Source organism: Myotis daubentonii, chromosome 3 (genome assembly GCF_963259705.1).
Source record: "Myotis daubentonii chromosome 3, mMyoDau2.1, whole genome shotgun sequence".
Classification (NCBI taxonomy): domain Eukaryota; kingdom Metazoa; phylum Chordata; class Mammalia; order Chiroptera; family Vespertilionidae; genus Myotis; species Myotis daubentonii.
The window spans coordinates 49,474,225-49,489,168 of NC_081842.1; positions in this window are offsets into that span (position 1 = coordinate 49,474,225).

The following is a 14,944-nucleotide window of genomic DNA, read 5'->3' on the forward strand; positions in this document are numbered from 1 at the left end:
ATAAGATTTTAAGATTTCTCAAAATCTGTTCTTAAAAATCTAATCAACATGATTTCCCATTCCTAGTCTACCTGTCTTCATGTTCCATGATATAATACTCATTATAAATTAAATCTCATTACATTGAAGCTAAAAGAAAGACCTCTTACTATAGAAATGTAAATCACCTCCCTGGTTATGGAATCAATGTTATATTTTTTATTTTAATTATGTTTTTTTAAAGTACATCCAACTTGAAAATTTAGAGAGACTAACCAAAATAAAAAAGTTTATTACTCTATGGGCATTTTTTTTTAGCAGGTCCTTTTATTGTCCTTTTTTTTAAAAAGTGTTACTTGCTTAATAACAATAAGTTTTAAAAAGTGATTTTTTAGGATTACAACTTGTCTTTGAAAGCAAACATTTGGCTCTGATTGTTAAGTGGTTTGTTCCATGAAGGGTATGGAGGAAGCTTGACATGTCTTGTCTGACATTAGTGTAAAGGGGTTTATTAAGAAAATTGGCTGTAACTTGTACCAATCTGTGGTTTCTGCATTTTCTCTTTGGCTTATGTTTTCTCATTACCTGGTTCCAAACCACATCATTTGTTCCTTAATTCACTTTAAGCCACATATTATCATGACAATGTCTGTTACTCAAGACCCCTGAGTCCCTTGCCAATCTCAATGGTTATTTAATATAATATCAGAGATTATGTGATTGACAATGAAATTAGATCTCAAGCTGATACATAAAAGTGACCTATCCTTCTTAAATATCTAAATCTTGTGTTGTTGCTCTGCCCCTATACTTTATATTGTCAAAAATTCTCAGATTACTTTACTAGAAAATATCCTGATAACATCAACTACAATATTTTAAGGTTAGCATTGTTTAGATAATAACCTGTTTTCTAATTTATAACTATTTTAACAAATTTTTAAATTTTATTATTTTTAATTTAAATTTTCAGTCTTTTTGCATGTTTATATCTTCAGTTTTGGTTTCATGAGTATCATTTGTAAGTTGTGTTGTTTTCTTTTTAGACAATTGCACTTTGTCATTCACAATGATAGCAATTTTTATTTTAAAGTGTATATTAAAATACATATTTCTGCTTAACTATTTTCCATTCAAATTTAAATAATTACATTAATTTATATAAATTTTAAATAGTTTATTATATTTAAATTATAGAAAAAGTACCCTTAAATTTTTCAACTTTAGAAATTTATTCCCCATAGTTTTCAAAGTTTTAAAACTTTGAAATATTAATGTTCCTGTAATATTAACTTCTCATCCCTTAAGCAAAGTTAATATTAAGAAATTTTTTGGAGCATCTGGATAAATAATTTTGTTAAAAGTAGAGTAATTCATCAGTAATTATCCTTTAAGTAAATTTAATAAAAATGTGCATTTTTTTCAAAATATTAGATATTTCTTTCTTAGTCAGTGGGAACAAAAAATATTTCAGAATCCTCATTGCCCTAGAACTTTATGAAAAACATTGTTTGCCGATTCTTTCTCATAAAGAAAACCACACACTCAAACATGTACAGACCCCAAAAAGGAAAATGCAAATTTAATTTTATATGTAGCATTCTTACCTTGAGGTGAGATTTCTTAGCCAGCATCGTACATACACTGCTATCTCTAACGTTAATTTCTCACTGCCTGGTAACCTCACTACTACCTAAAAATGTGTTCCACTGGCTCATAAACAATTATATCATCAATCCCCTCTCTGTGTAACAAGAGACCTTAACCACAGAGCTGAGAAATAAAAGGAAGAATTATGCCAGAAGTAACAACGGTGCCAGAAACCTGCTTTGCAGTGATTGGCTAAATGGGGCCAACCAGTTGAGTTTCATTCATCAGACTTGTTGAGTTAACCTACAAGCATTTTTTTTTTTCATTTTCTCTGTTTTTCTTTTCTGGGGTCTCCTTTGATTTCATGCTGGCTTTTTAAATTGAGGATAAAGTTAATTCACTTAACAATGCCACAGCTGGAATTAAGTATGCCTCTTCTCCTACCGCTGAGGGGAGGGGCAGGTGCTGGTTGGTGGTGTCTGATTGGATACCCAACACCCTTGAGGGCTGTTGCTGAATCAGTGGTGCCTCTAGCGACAGGCAAGAAGTTAACTAATTATGAACATATGGTTTGGCAGACACCTTGTCAGCTTGCTGCTGCTAGGTGTTTGGAAAGAGGTGAAGGGGAAAGTTTGAGGTAGAAGGTGTGGTTAAAAGTCCCACTGACAAGCCTAGGGGAGAGTTGATTGATCCTAATCTATTCTTTTTGTCAGGAATCAGCATGCTTCTGGCAGCAACAGCTTGGTAATAACAGAGATTTGTGGCCCTTAAGCTCTTGTGGTGATAACCGGCACAAGACCAGTCAACTAGCTCCTTACAAGGCCCCCATTTAATTGGCCACAATAGTGGGAGCAGAAATAGATGTTAGGTCAAGGTACAACACATGGTCTACCTGAAATGGCTCAATAATCTGAGGCACAGATGTCATCTTTTATTGGTGTGATTGCCATCAGAGGAATAAGAGAATCTTTGAGTTAAAGGCTGCAGGAAAGCCTTTAACAAGAGCTATGCAAGTACTCTATTTATAGTTAATACACCTAGAGAAAAAAAGCAAATGTAAAAAGGTTTGGAAGGAACTATAGTAGAATGCGTTGTAACTGGGTCTGGTGAAGATAAAGTAGAAAGATATTCTGTTTTATAGAAAGAAAGGATTCTTAAGAAATTTATCTAGATTGTTCAGTGGTCGGCAAACTCATTAGTCAACAGAGCCAAATATCAACAGTATGATGATTGAAATCTCTTTTGAGAGCCAAATTTTTTAAACTTAAACTATATAGGTAGGTACATTGTTATTAACTTAATTAGGGTACTCCTAAGGCTTAGGAAGAGCCACACTCAAGGGGCCAAAGAGCCGCATGTGGCTCGCAAGCCACAGTTTGCTGACCACGGAATAGTTTAAAGTAATATTTGGAGTGATTATGTAGACTCCCTTACTAGATGGTCATTAGAAACTTCAAAATATTTACTAGTGAGCTTATAGTTAGAAGTGTTACAGATGTGACCGAATAGAATCACCTGTGTTCTTCCAATACAAAGAATACACATGATCAGTGTTAGGTGTGAGTGAATGTGTGTGTGTGTGTGTGTATTTAAGATTTTACCAGGATTTACTTTAAACCGGAAGTGGAAATTTGGGGACCAAAGGCTGTTTGCACCAGAGGGCATTTAAATCATCTAATCCAACAACATATTTTATTTATTTTATGTTTACAGAAGGAAATCAAGCTGATAATAGTGGTGTGACTTGCTCAAGTTAACACAATTAAAACCATAACTAAGAATGTAGAAATATGAAGTATTCTTGTGAAAAAATCAAGTTGTCATTACTGCAATTTTATCTACAAATAAGAGAGCCTAATCTTGCTTAGGGAATGTTTTGTTGTTTTAATGCTTAGCACAAGGACCCATTCTTAAATCAAACTTCCTACATTTATCATTATCTCATAATTATAAGAACTCATGGTTACTAAATTTTTAATTAAATTGAAGACTAGCCCTGACCGGTTTGGCTCAGTGGATAGAGCATTGGCCCTCGAACTAAAGGGTCCCAGGTTCAATTCCCATCAAGGGCATGTACCTTGGTTGTGAGTTTGATCCCCAGTAGGGGGCATGCAGGAGGCAGCTGATTGGTGTTTCTCTCTCATCGATGTTTCTGGCTCTCTGTCCTCTTCCTTCCTCTCTCAAAACAAAACAAAACAAAACAAACAAAAAAAACCCCCACACATAATAAAAATATATTTTAAAAAATAAATTGAAAACTAAAGAGAACTTGTACCCTTACATTATATTTCATAACGTATTTAAATGAATAGTCTCTCAGTAAAATTTTTCAGAATTCACAAAAATTATTATCTATGTTAAAGTAGATGATAATCATCATATTTACTTGCAACTGCAACATTTTCTACATTAAGAATTATCTAGATTAACAACAGTTCAAAACCCATTTTTGTGGAAGGCTGGGATTTCCATAGTGAAATTTTAAAGATGCAGCGAAGAACAGGAAATGACTGAGCAGGCAGAGTTCTGAGCTTCTCTGCCACACTTAAAAGGGCAGTGTAGTTATTTTAAAATATGTCCACAACTTCTCTGACATTTCTCTCTGCAAGAGCTGGCGCCTAATACCTCTTTCTTTAAGCGGGGGGGGGGGGGGGCGGGGCGGTCTTGCTTAGAACAAATAGACTGACAAAAGTGGCCAGGTGGTCACTTTAGACTCCATCATGAAAAACATGGTGGTTTCTGCCTTATTTTTTTCTCTAAAATTCATTGTGGAGGAAGCTGATTACAATGTTGTGAGGACACTCAGGCAACAAACCCTGTGAAGAGGCCCTTGTGATGAGGAACTGAGGTCTTTGGCCAGCAGCCCTGCGGAAGGAGGTCTTCCAGCCCAAATAAGTTTTAAATTGACTATAGACCAGCCGTGGGCCGGACCCGGCCCATTTGAAATGAATACAACTAAAAAAAAAAAAAAAAAAAAAAAGACCGTACCCTTTTATGTAATGATGTTTACTTTGAATTTATATTAGTTCACACAAGCACTCCATCCATGCTTTTGTTCCGGCCCTCCGGTCCAGTTTAAGAACCCATTGTGGCCCTCGAGTCAAAAAGTCTGCCCACCCCTGCTATAGACCTATCCTATGGCTTTAACCAAAGTAGAGCACTAGGTGCCACGGTTCCATTGAATTTGATCCTGGCATAACCAACTTTATCTGGATTTCTCAACTTCTCTATTCACTCCAGTTACTCATAGCCTTGAACATACTTGTCTCTACCTTATTTCCTCCTCTTCAATGACTATTGACAATTACCCATCTTTTAAGAATAGTTTTCTAATCAATATCTATTGATAATTTATTAAATTTTAAGCACAATACTCATTATAATTGTCATTTTACTTATGAAAAAATTAAGAGATAAGTAATTTCTTCAAGGTCTCACAAATTTTGATGTTACTGTGGTTAGAACTTAGGTCTGATGTCTAATTCTAGTGCCCATAGTCTTCACCACTATGTACTAGTATATCTCATGGCCTATTTCATTCAAAGTGCTTGTTCCTGCATCTGAAGTAATGTAGCTGGTATATTTTCTTTTGAATTGGGCGGAGGAGGAAGAGAGAGGGAGGGATGGAGAGAAGAGAGAGAGAGAGAGAGAGAGAGAGAGAGAGAGAGAGAGAGAGAAGAAGAAGAAGAAGAAGAAGAAGAAGAAGAAGAAGAAGAAGAAGAAGATCACACATGAGCAAGAGTCTAAAAGGGCTAGAGAGGTAGATAAAACACAGGCCACACAGAGCCTAATAAATTTTCTCAAGGATTTTGATCTCCATCATCAGAACAATGTTGAAAACACTATGTGGTTTTAAAGGATGGTGGACAATAAAAATAAAAATGCCATATATATTTTCCCCCAAATATGTATTTCCAATATTTGATATGTATTTCCAAAATACTGAATATGCTGTCTCATGTTTTGGTAGCTCAATATTATTTTCTCCTAGCCAATGATGAACAATCAAGTGCAGGTTTTTAATTTTATACTTTTGAGTTCTTTCGCTGTTCCTTCTTTGTATTCAGGCTTTGTTGACTCAGGATGAACACTCTAACTGGGAATTTGAGCACTGAATCAGCATTCATTGGGAGACTGTTGAATAAATGGGAACCTTTGACTCAGTGGATATCAGAACTTTTTAAAAGAAATGGATTGCTTTGTCTTTACTTTGATTGTAGTAATATCATTTTGACCTTTAACTCCTCTTTAGGCTTTTGCTTTTTAGCCAATGGAAACACCATGCCTAATTGTTTCTCTTCCTGTATTACATATTTATATCTCCAGAGAAATATCTTTAGGACCCAGGCCCTAATATTCTTATTCAATATAAAGTTATTCTTATCTGAGTTATGGATCCCTGAGGGAAAGGCTTCTATCTTGTCCACCTTGTGATTACTTGAGATTAGTGTAGTACTTGGTGTCATGTGGCTCATTTCATACATGTTAAATAACTTGCTGACACCTATGTTTGAAGATATATCTAACATGTAAGAGCGCCTAAGTGCTGGAATATCTATTGTCAACTCAGTATTTTCTCTATTCTGTTAAATCATTGTGCTACTGTCTACAGCAACTTTATCAAGTCATCTCCACTTTCTTCAAACCTCCAGTAGCCCTCAGCCCCTTCACTGTTGACTGATGATATTTACCTTGACATTTTTAAAAATAATATAAATAACCACAAAAAATCCCCAATTTCCTTGAGGTCACATATTCATTTATATCTGTAGCTTCGCTATCTTCCTTTTCATTCCATAACAAAACTATTCATTTTCCTACTTAAGACTGTTACTTCCACTGCTAGATCTCATTGTATCACTTCTTGGAGAGCTTCACTATTAATTGTCTCAGATAGCTTCTTCTCATGAACTTTAAAAAATGCTTGTTCCTCTCATTTAAAAACAAGAAGGAGAGGGCACTCAAAGCCACGTGCTTCTCTATTTCTTCTCTGTTTCCTCCCATTAAGACAAATTGCTGGGAGAAGGGGGCAGCGGGGAGTCAGTTTTCAATGGGTACTGTGTTTTAATTTGGAAAAAGAAAAGAAGTTCTGGAGATGGATGTTGGTGATGGTTGCATAAGAATGTGAAGTTAATTAATGCCATTGAAATGTACATTTAAATGGTTAAAATGGTAAATTTGATGTTATGTATATTTTACAGCAATAAAAATATAAATTGCTCATCTATACAGTAGGTTCTAGGGTTACGTCGGAGATCTGTTCCTACTGTGCGACGTAATGCAATTTTCGCTGAAAGTCTGAACCCACCTACATAAACACCTACGTCACTCACATGGAGCACATGCACAGCAGTAATGAAGTGAAACAGTAAAAAAAAAAATTAAAAGAAAGATAACAATTCCTGACCTTTACTTGTGGTAAATAAATAATAAAAAACATAAAGCACATATGTACATATGTTGAAATGACGGAACTTTTCTTTTTTTATAAATAAATGGGAGATGGCAACATAACCACGAAACAACGTACGTCCAGTTCGACATAACCCAAGGACTGCCTGTATATATAAAAGGCTAATATGCAAAGTGTCCCCTCGGGAGTTTGACCGGGAGAGTCACTCACTATGACATGCGCTGACTACCAGGGACCAGCACAGAATGAAGGAAGGCCCAGGTTAGCAGCTGGCAACTGGGGAAGGGAATCCCCAGACAGCAGCCCGAAGGCCCCAATCAGCCCTGATCACCGGCCAGGCCTAGGGACCCTACCCGTGCACAAATTTCGTGCACCAGGCCTCTAGTGTTCTATTTTATTATTTCTTCAACTTTCACTAACTCTCCAACACATGCCAATCTGGCTTCTGCTTTCTATCACTCTACTGAAATAGTTCCTGCTATGGAAAGGATAAGTTTCAAGTTGCTAAATTCAATGGACAATTTTAAATCCTTATTTTATCTAACCTCTCAGAAGCATTTGTTAACTCTTTAATTCTTGATGAAATTTCCTCATCCCTCGATTTCTGGACTCCACACTGCTGGAGTTGTTTTTCTCTAACTCAGCCACTCCTTCTCTTCATTACCAACCTTTTTATCCTGCACCTGACCATTACGTGAAGTTTCTCAAAACTCAGTTCTAGATCTTATTTTTATTTTTTACCCTTAGCCTTGGGTTTCTCACCAATGTCTATGGCTTCAACTACCAACTATATATCTCTGTACAGACTTTTTTCTTAGTTCTAGAAACAAAAATCTTCTCCCTCCTTGTATATTTAATTGGATGGCTTCAAATTACTTCAAACCCAACATATACAAAGTGAACTCAAGAGTTCACAGGGCTCCTATCCACCCCTGAGCCTGAATCCCACCTCACTCCGACATAGACTTTTTCCAGTGTGTTCTCATTCAATGACAGAACTATCTAGTAAGTTTGACTTTAGAAACCTACTACCTCTCTCTTCTTTATTTTGTTTCTCATGTAACATCTGCTACCACATTCTTGTACTTTTACATCCTAAATATATCTCAAATCTATCCCGTCTCTTCACCTCTATTACAACCATCACATTCAGAACCAGCACCAATCTTACCCAAACTACCATATAACCTATCTGTTGATAAATTCCAAACTAGTCTTCCTATATCCTTTTAGACTTTCCTCTAACTCAAAAATTCAAATTCCATAATGCAGCCCAAATAATATTTTAGGAATGTAAATTTTATCTTATTGCCCACCCTGGTTTAAAACCACCTAATGTTTTCATGTTGTTCTGATGATAAAAATCAAAATTTTGAAAATAATATATTAGTCTCAACATGCCCTGTGCTTTTTCTCCTGCTCCTCTTTGCTTTGACTCTTGTTCCTCTTCTCTCCCTCTCTCCCTTCTCTCCCTCTCTTTTTCTTCCTCTCTCAATTCCAGTTGCACTAACCTCAGAGATTGAGATGACTATAGTGACATACCTAGCTAGAGATCATTTCCAATTATTGTTCATAGTCTAGACTTATTAAAGCATATTCTATTATTTATAAAATGCTTAGTTGGAAGTAGAAGGTTCATGGTTGGCACTAGACCTATCTACTTGTTTTACATAGACGCTGCTATGGCTAATCTGGATAAACTAACTAGCTAGCTAAGAGAGATATGGAATCCAAAGAGTACCGAAAGAGATATACTTAGTAAGCACTGAGTTCCTTACATGTAAGATGTAGAAACAGTGAGTACAAATAGCTACCAAGAACAACTGTAGGAAGCCTATATTCAGAGAACTAAAATCCTAAGCAAGCGCTTACTATGTGTAATGCACTATGCTATATATTTGTCATTTCTTTAGTGAAGAAGATGAATTGAAAGAGAGCAATATGATAAATGCTACTATAGAAAAAATAGAAAAAAGAAAAACTCCTACAAGAAACTGTCTGGAGACTCACCCTTTCCTGAGGAAGTCAAGAAAGAGTTCACAAAAGAAATGGTATTTTAGCTGGAGCCGGGAGTTACATAGGAGTGTATCAAATGGAGAAGGCAGATTGAATTTTAGGTGGAAGGAGGAAATCTCAGATGGAGTCTAGATTAAACCATACCTTTAGTTGGAAATTAAAGTCTGAAAAACTAAAATTTTATCTTAGGAAAAGAATAATTATTTACCATTAGATAGTATTGACAATAACTTTGTAATAAAATATTGCCATTTATACCATTTATAATTCAAAAACTTGGCACATTGGTCCCTTTCCCGCCAAAAAGGATGTTGCCATTAGGGTGACTTGCATCCTGCTGAAAGCAGTATGTCTGACATTGAAAGTACAAAGACATTGTTTAAAGAAGCCTTATGATTTTGAACAAACTGGCCCAGCAGGGAGATTTTAACCTGCCTCCCCTTAACAGGCACAACAGCCTGTGTTTGTAAACAGAGCCTTATTGCACTAGTGTGAGCAGACACAGAACAGTGTCAGCTCATTAATTGGGTGTCAGCTCCCTGCAGGGAAGAAAGCTTAATGAGTCATCTCATCATAAAGAACTGGAGCTCAAGGGAGGGGTGAAGAGCTTAGAGAAAGGGAGAAAGATTTTTCCAGCAATAACCACGTGTATAGAAAAGCTTGAAGCCCACCTGTTGGGATAAAGAGAGAGCAGCATTTGGGATCAGGTGGTTTCTCTATACTCCGCCATTCAAAGGGAAACCTGAGTTTATTAACTTACAAATGCAGCAATGACCTGTGTGTATATTGATGTTTATTGTGAATATAGTGAATTGAAATTATTCAAAACATATTTTACATAAAATTTATGGAGCTTTTCTTTTTTTCTGTTCAACATGTAAATATTCTACTTTTCCACACAAAATCTTCTATAGCAAATCATGTACTAATCAATGCTTGTATTGGAACTAAAATATGTTCCTGAGGCCTACAACAAACATTATGAAAATATGTTAAATTCATGGTGTGTTTTGTATTTATCAGAGATTTTAAAACTATATAAGAAAAATACATTCTGAAACCTGAAAAAATTATCTCCTTTCTTATTTTTTACTAGAGGCCCAATGCACGAAATTCGTGCAAGGGGCTCAGCCCTCGCAGCCCCAGCTTCTTCCAGAAGGTTGTCTGGAGTGTCATCTGGAAGGTCATTCAGACGTCTGGTCTAATTAGCATATTATGCTTTTATTATTATAGATTTTCTAATCTGTCCCAATATTAATGAAATATGGGTATGCCAGTTTTTTACATAATGCTGTAGGCTTATCCCTGATTTTAGAACACTGTGTTCTATCTTGGGCCATTGGTCTTACTAATTTGTGAGATATTTTAGCATTGGAAACATTTATTTGCAAAGATATATTCACTCCTATGTTCACTACAGCATTATTCATGGTGGCCAAGACATGGAAACAAAGTGTCCTTCAATAGATGATTAGATAAAGAAGATGTGATACATATGTGTACTGAGATACTACTCAGCCATAAGAAAAGGTGAAATTATATTTAAGCTATATAATTTTATTAACCAACTAGAGACCCTGTGCACAAAATTCATGCATGGGTAGAGTTTCTAGGCCTGGCTGGCAAACAGGGCCGACTGGGGCCTTCCTTCATTCCATGCCATCCCCTGGTGGTCAGCACACAATATAGCAAGCAATCGAACTCCCAGTCTCCTGGTCGAACTCCCATGGGGACAATTTGCATATTAGCTTTTTATATAGAGAGATTTTATATATATAGAATATGTCACTCCAATAAATTTAATTTAAAAAAGAAAAAGTGACTTTAGAAAGCAATCCAAAAACCTAATAAAAATACTCTAGTTTAATTTGAAAATAAAAATATATAAAGTTAGTCCAATATTATATATTTTTCCTATTTTGTAGTTTATGTTTTTACATTACTCATGGTAGTTTTACCCTGATTTTGATTAATAAATTTTGGTGTGTTAGAGAAACATCAATTGGTTGCCTCCTGTACATGCCCCTACTGGGTATGCAACCAGCAACCTAGATATGTGACCTGACTGAAAATCGAACCCACAAACTTTTGGTTTAAAAGGACAGTGCTCCAACCAACTGAGCCACCCGGCCAGGGCTGGTGTTGAATTTTATAAGTTCTTTATAAATTTTGGATTAATCCCTTATCAGATGTATCATTGGAAAATATATTCTCACATTCAATGGGGGTTATCTTTTCATTTTGTTGATAGTTTTATTTGCTATACAAAAACTTTTGTTTGATGTAGTCTCATTTGTTTATTTTTTTTCCCTTTGTCCTAGGAGACACATCAGAAAAAATATTGCTATGAGAAATGTCCCAGATTTTACTACCTATGTTCTCTTCAAAGAGTTTTATGGTTTTGAGCCTAACTTTTAAGTCTTTAATCCATCTTGAGCTTATTTTTGTGTATGGTATAAAAGAGTGGTCTAATTTCATTTTTATGAACATATCTGTTCAATTTCCCCAACACCATTTATCAAATAGGTTATCTTTACCTCACTGCATGTTCTTGCCTCCTTTGTCAAATATTAATTGACCATAAAGGTATGGATTTATTTCTGGGCTCTCTATTTTCTTTCATTGATCTGTCTGTTTTTATGCCAGTACCATGTTGTTTTGATTACTACAGTATAGTTTGATATCAGATAGTGTAATTCCCCTAACTTTGTTTTTCTTTCTTAAGATAGCTGTGGCTCTACTGGTTCTCTTGTGCTTCCATATAATTTTATGAAATATTTGTTCTAGTTCTGTGAAATATGCCAGTGCTATCTTGATAGGAATTGCATTGAATCTATAGATTGCTTTGGGTAGTAGGACATTTTAACAATGTTAATTTTTCTTCTTATCGACGAACACACGTATATGCTTCTACTTATTTGTATTTTCTTCTATTTCTTTATTCAATGTCTTATAATTTTCTGAGTGTAGCTCTTTTACACCCTTGGTTAAATTTATTCCTAGGTATTTTTAAAGCAATTGTAAATGGGATTATTTTCTTAGTTTCCCTTTCTGATAGTTTATTATTGGTGAATAAAAATACAACTGATTTGTGGATATTTATTTTGTATCCTGCTACTTTACTGAATTAATCTATCAGTTCTAGTTGGTTTTTTTGTTGTTGTTGTTTGTTTTGTTTTGTTTTTGGTAGAATCTTAAGGGTTCTCTATATACAGTATTATGTCATCTGCAAATAATGATAGTTTTACTTCTCAAGTTTGTACTTTTAGAACCTAGATATGCCTAGCAAATAAGGAAACATTCAATTTATATTTGAAAAAAGAAATTCCACCTATTTTTATACTGTCCATCTTTTGTAATAGCTTTATTGAAGTATAATTGAAAAACAATAAACTGTTTATAAAGCATATTACAATTCGATTTATTTTGACATATGTATAAACCTATGAAGCCATCATCCCAATCAAGATGGTGAACACATGATACATTACCTTCACAAGTTTGTTCATTCCCCTTTGAGATCTCTCCTGTTGCTCCTGCCCAGGCATGTCCAAAGCAACTACTCATCTGTCACTATAGATTAATTTGAATTTTCTAAGCTTTTTATATTAATGCATTAAGAAAGTATGTATTCTTTTTTCATCTGGCTTCTTTCATGTTATTACACGTCATTTTTTTAAATCTATATACAGTTGATCCTTAAACCATTTGAAGTTAGGGGTGCCAACCCACATTCAGTAAAAAATCCTATATAATGAGAGAAAAATATACAAATTAGACCGGGACATCACTACCAGCTCAGGAGGCTGCATCACGACCAGCTCAGAGCATGCCCCCAGCCCCAGGGGTTACACACCACACACCAGGCCTGGGGTCAGACTCCAAGATGCCGCGGTATTGCTCAGAGCCCACCCCTATACCCAGCGCCACCCAGCTCTGAGGCCACTCCCGCCAGGGGTTCGCGGGCAGGCACACCTGCCACCTGCCCTGGGAGCAAGGCCCCCAGCGGACCCACAGACCCACCCAACAGGGTGTGCTCCGAGCCATGCCGTGGCCAGGACCAAAGGCCCCAGCAGACCCATGGATCTACCCAGGGGGGCATGCTCTGAGCTGCCACAGCCAGACTGTGGCTTAGGCCCACTCCCCATGGGACATCAGTAGGACATCCCCTGAGGGCTCCCAGACTGTGAGAGGGGGCAGGCTGGGCTGAGGGACACCCACCCAGTGCATGAATTTCGTGCACTGGGCCTCTAGTATACCTATAATTGGACACATACAGTTCAAACCCATGTGGTTTAAGGACCAACTGTATGAAAACTTGCTTATAAATTTATCTGTTTATGGACATTTGGGTAGTATTGTGCACTAGATTTTGAATGAAAATATGGTATAAGTGGAAAAGCTAGGTCATATGTTAGGTGTATGATTAATGTTTCAAGAAACTGCCACACTGTTTGACAGAGGTTATACTGTTTTATCTTTCCAATGGGAATGTATTAGAGTTCCAGTTACCTTTGCTATCAAACAGCATGCTAGCCTTTTTAATAGATGAGTGATGGTATCTCATTATGGTACTAAATTATATTTTCTAAATGACTAACGATGATGAATATATTTTCCTGTGCCCATTTACCAGTCTTATATTTTATGATGACCTATTCAACTTTATTGCCCATAATTGGGTGTTGTTTCCTCATTTTGATTATAGAAAATTATATATTGAGCATACAATTATGGCAAATATGTGACTTATAAACATTTTTTTCATTGTCTTGTCATTTATTTAACATGATAATGTGATTTTAATCTGACTTTTTGTGAATTTTCATGTGATAGCATAAAACAATGTACTTCCTTTCCTCCTGTTGAGGCTTTTATTTTATTTTTAAATTATTTTGGCCCATTATCTTTTAAAGAGATTTTAATTAAAATATTTATTTAGCCAAGTAATTACTATTTTGGGTGATTGCCATTCTTCTTACAGATCCAGATTCCCATCTGGTATAGTTTTCCTTTTGGCCTGAAGCACTCCCCTTACATGTTGTAGTGCATGTCTAATGTTTATATATTATTTTAGCTTTTGTATGGCCAAAATAAGTCTTAGTTTCACTTTCTTTTTTAAAAAAAATATATTTACTGGGTAGAGAATTCTAGATGAATAGTATTTTTCTCCCAGTTTTTTACAGATGTTGCTTCACTCCTTTTGATTTGAATTGTTTCCAACATTATATTTGCTGTCATTCTTATTTTTCTTCCTCCATATTGAATGTGCTTTTCTCCCATTTGGGTGCAAAAGTGCTTATTACTGGCTTTTAGTTTATTCTGAAGTGACTTAGTGTAGTTTTTTTCATGTTTCTTATGATTAGGCTTCTTTGAATATCTTGCATTTGTGGGTTTATAGTTTTCATCAAATCTGGCAAGTTATCTACCATTAAATTTTCAAAAATTTTTCTTCCGCACCCTTAGCGACTCCAATTTAATGTATATTCTACCATTTGAAATTATCCCACAGGTCATCAATTCTCTGTTTATTATTTTTTTAAAATTATTTTTATAGTTTTAAAATTGTGGAATAGTTCCATTGCTATGTCTTCAAATTCACTACTATATTCTTCAGCAATATCTATCATTTATGCAATCTAGTATTTTTTCAGACATTGTACTTTCAATCTTTAGAAGTTAAATTTATTTTTTATATCTTCCATATTTCTGCTTAATGCTCATTATTTTTCTCTAGATTATTATGTATGCATCTAGACTTATAATTGTTTTTATACCCATGCCTGCTAATTATATCATCTACGTCATGTTTGGGTTTCATTTTTCACTTGACTGATTTTTCTCTGGAAGATAAAGTTGGAGACAACTTAACTTCTGTTAATTGTCACTAAGAAAATTTCCTTGCAGAACTATTCTGGGCTAAGATTTTTAAAGATTTTTTATTTA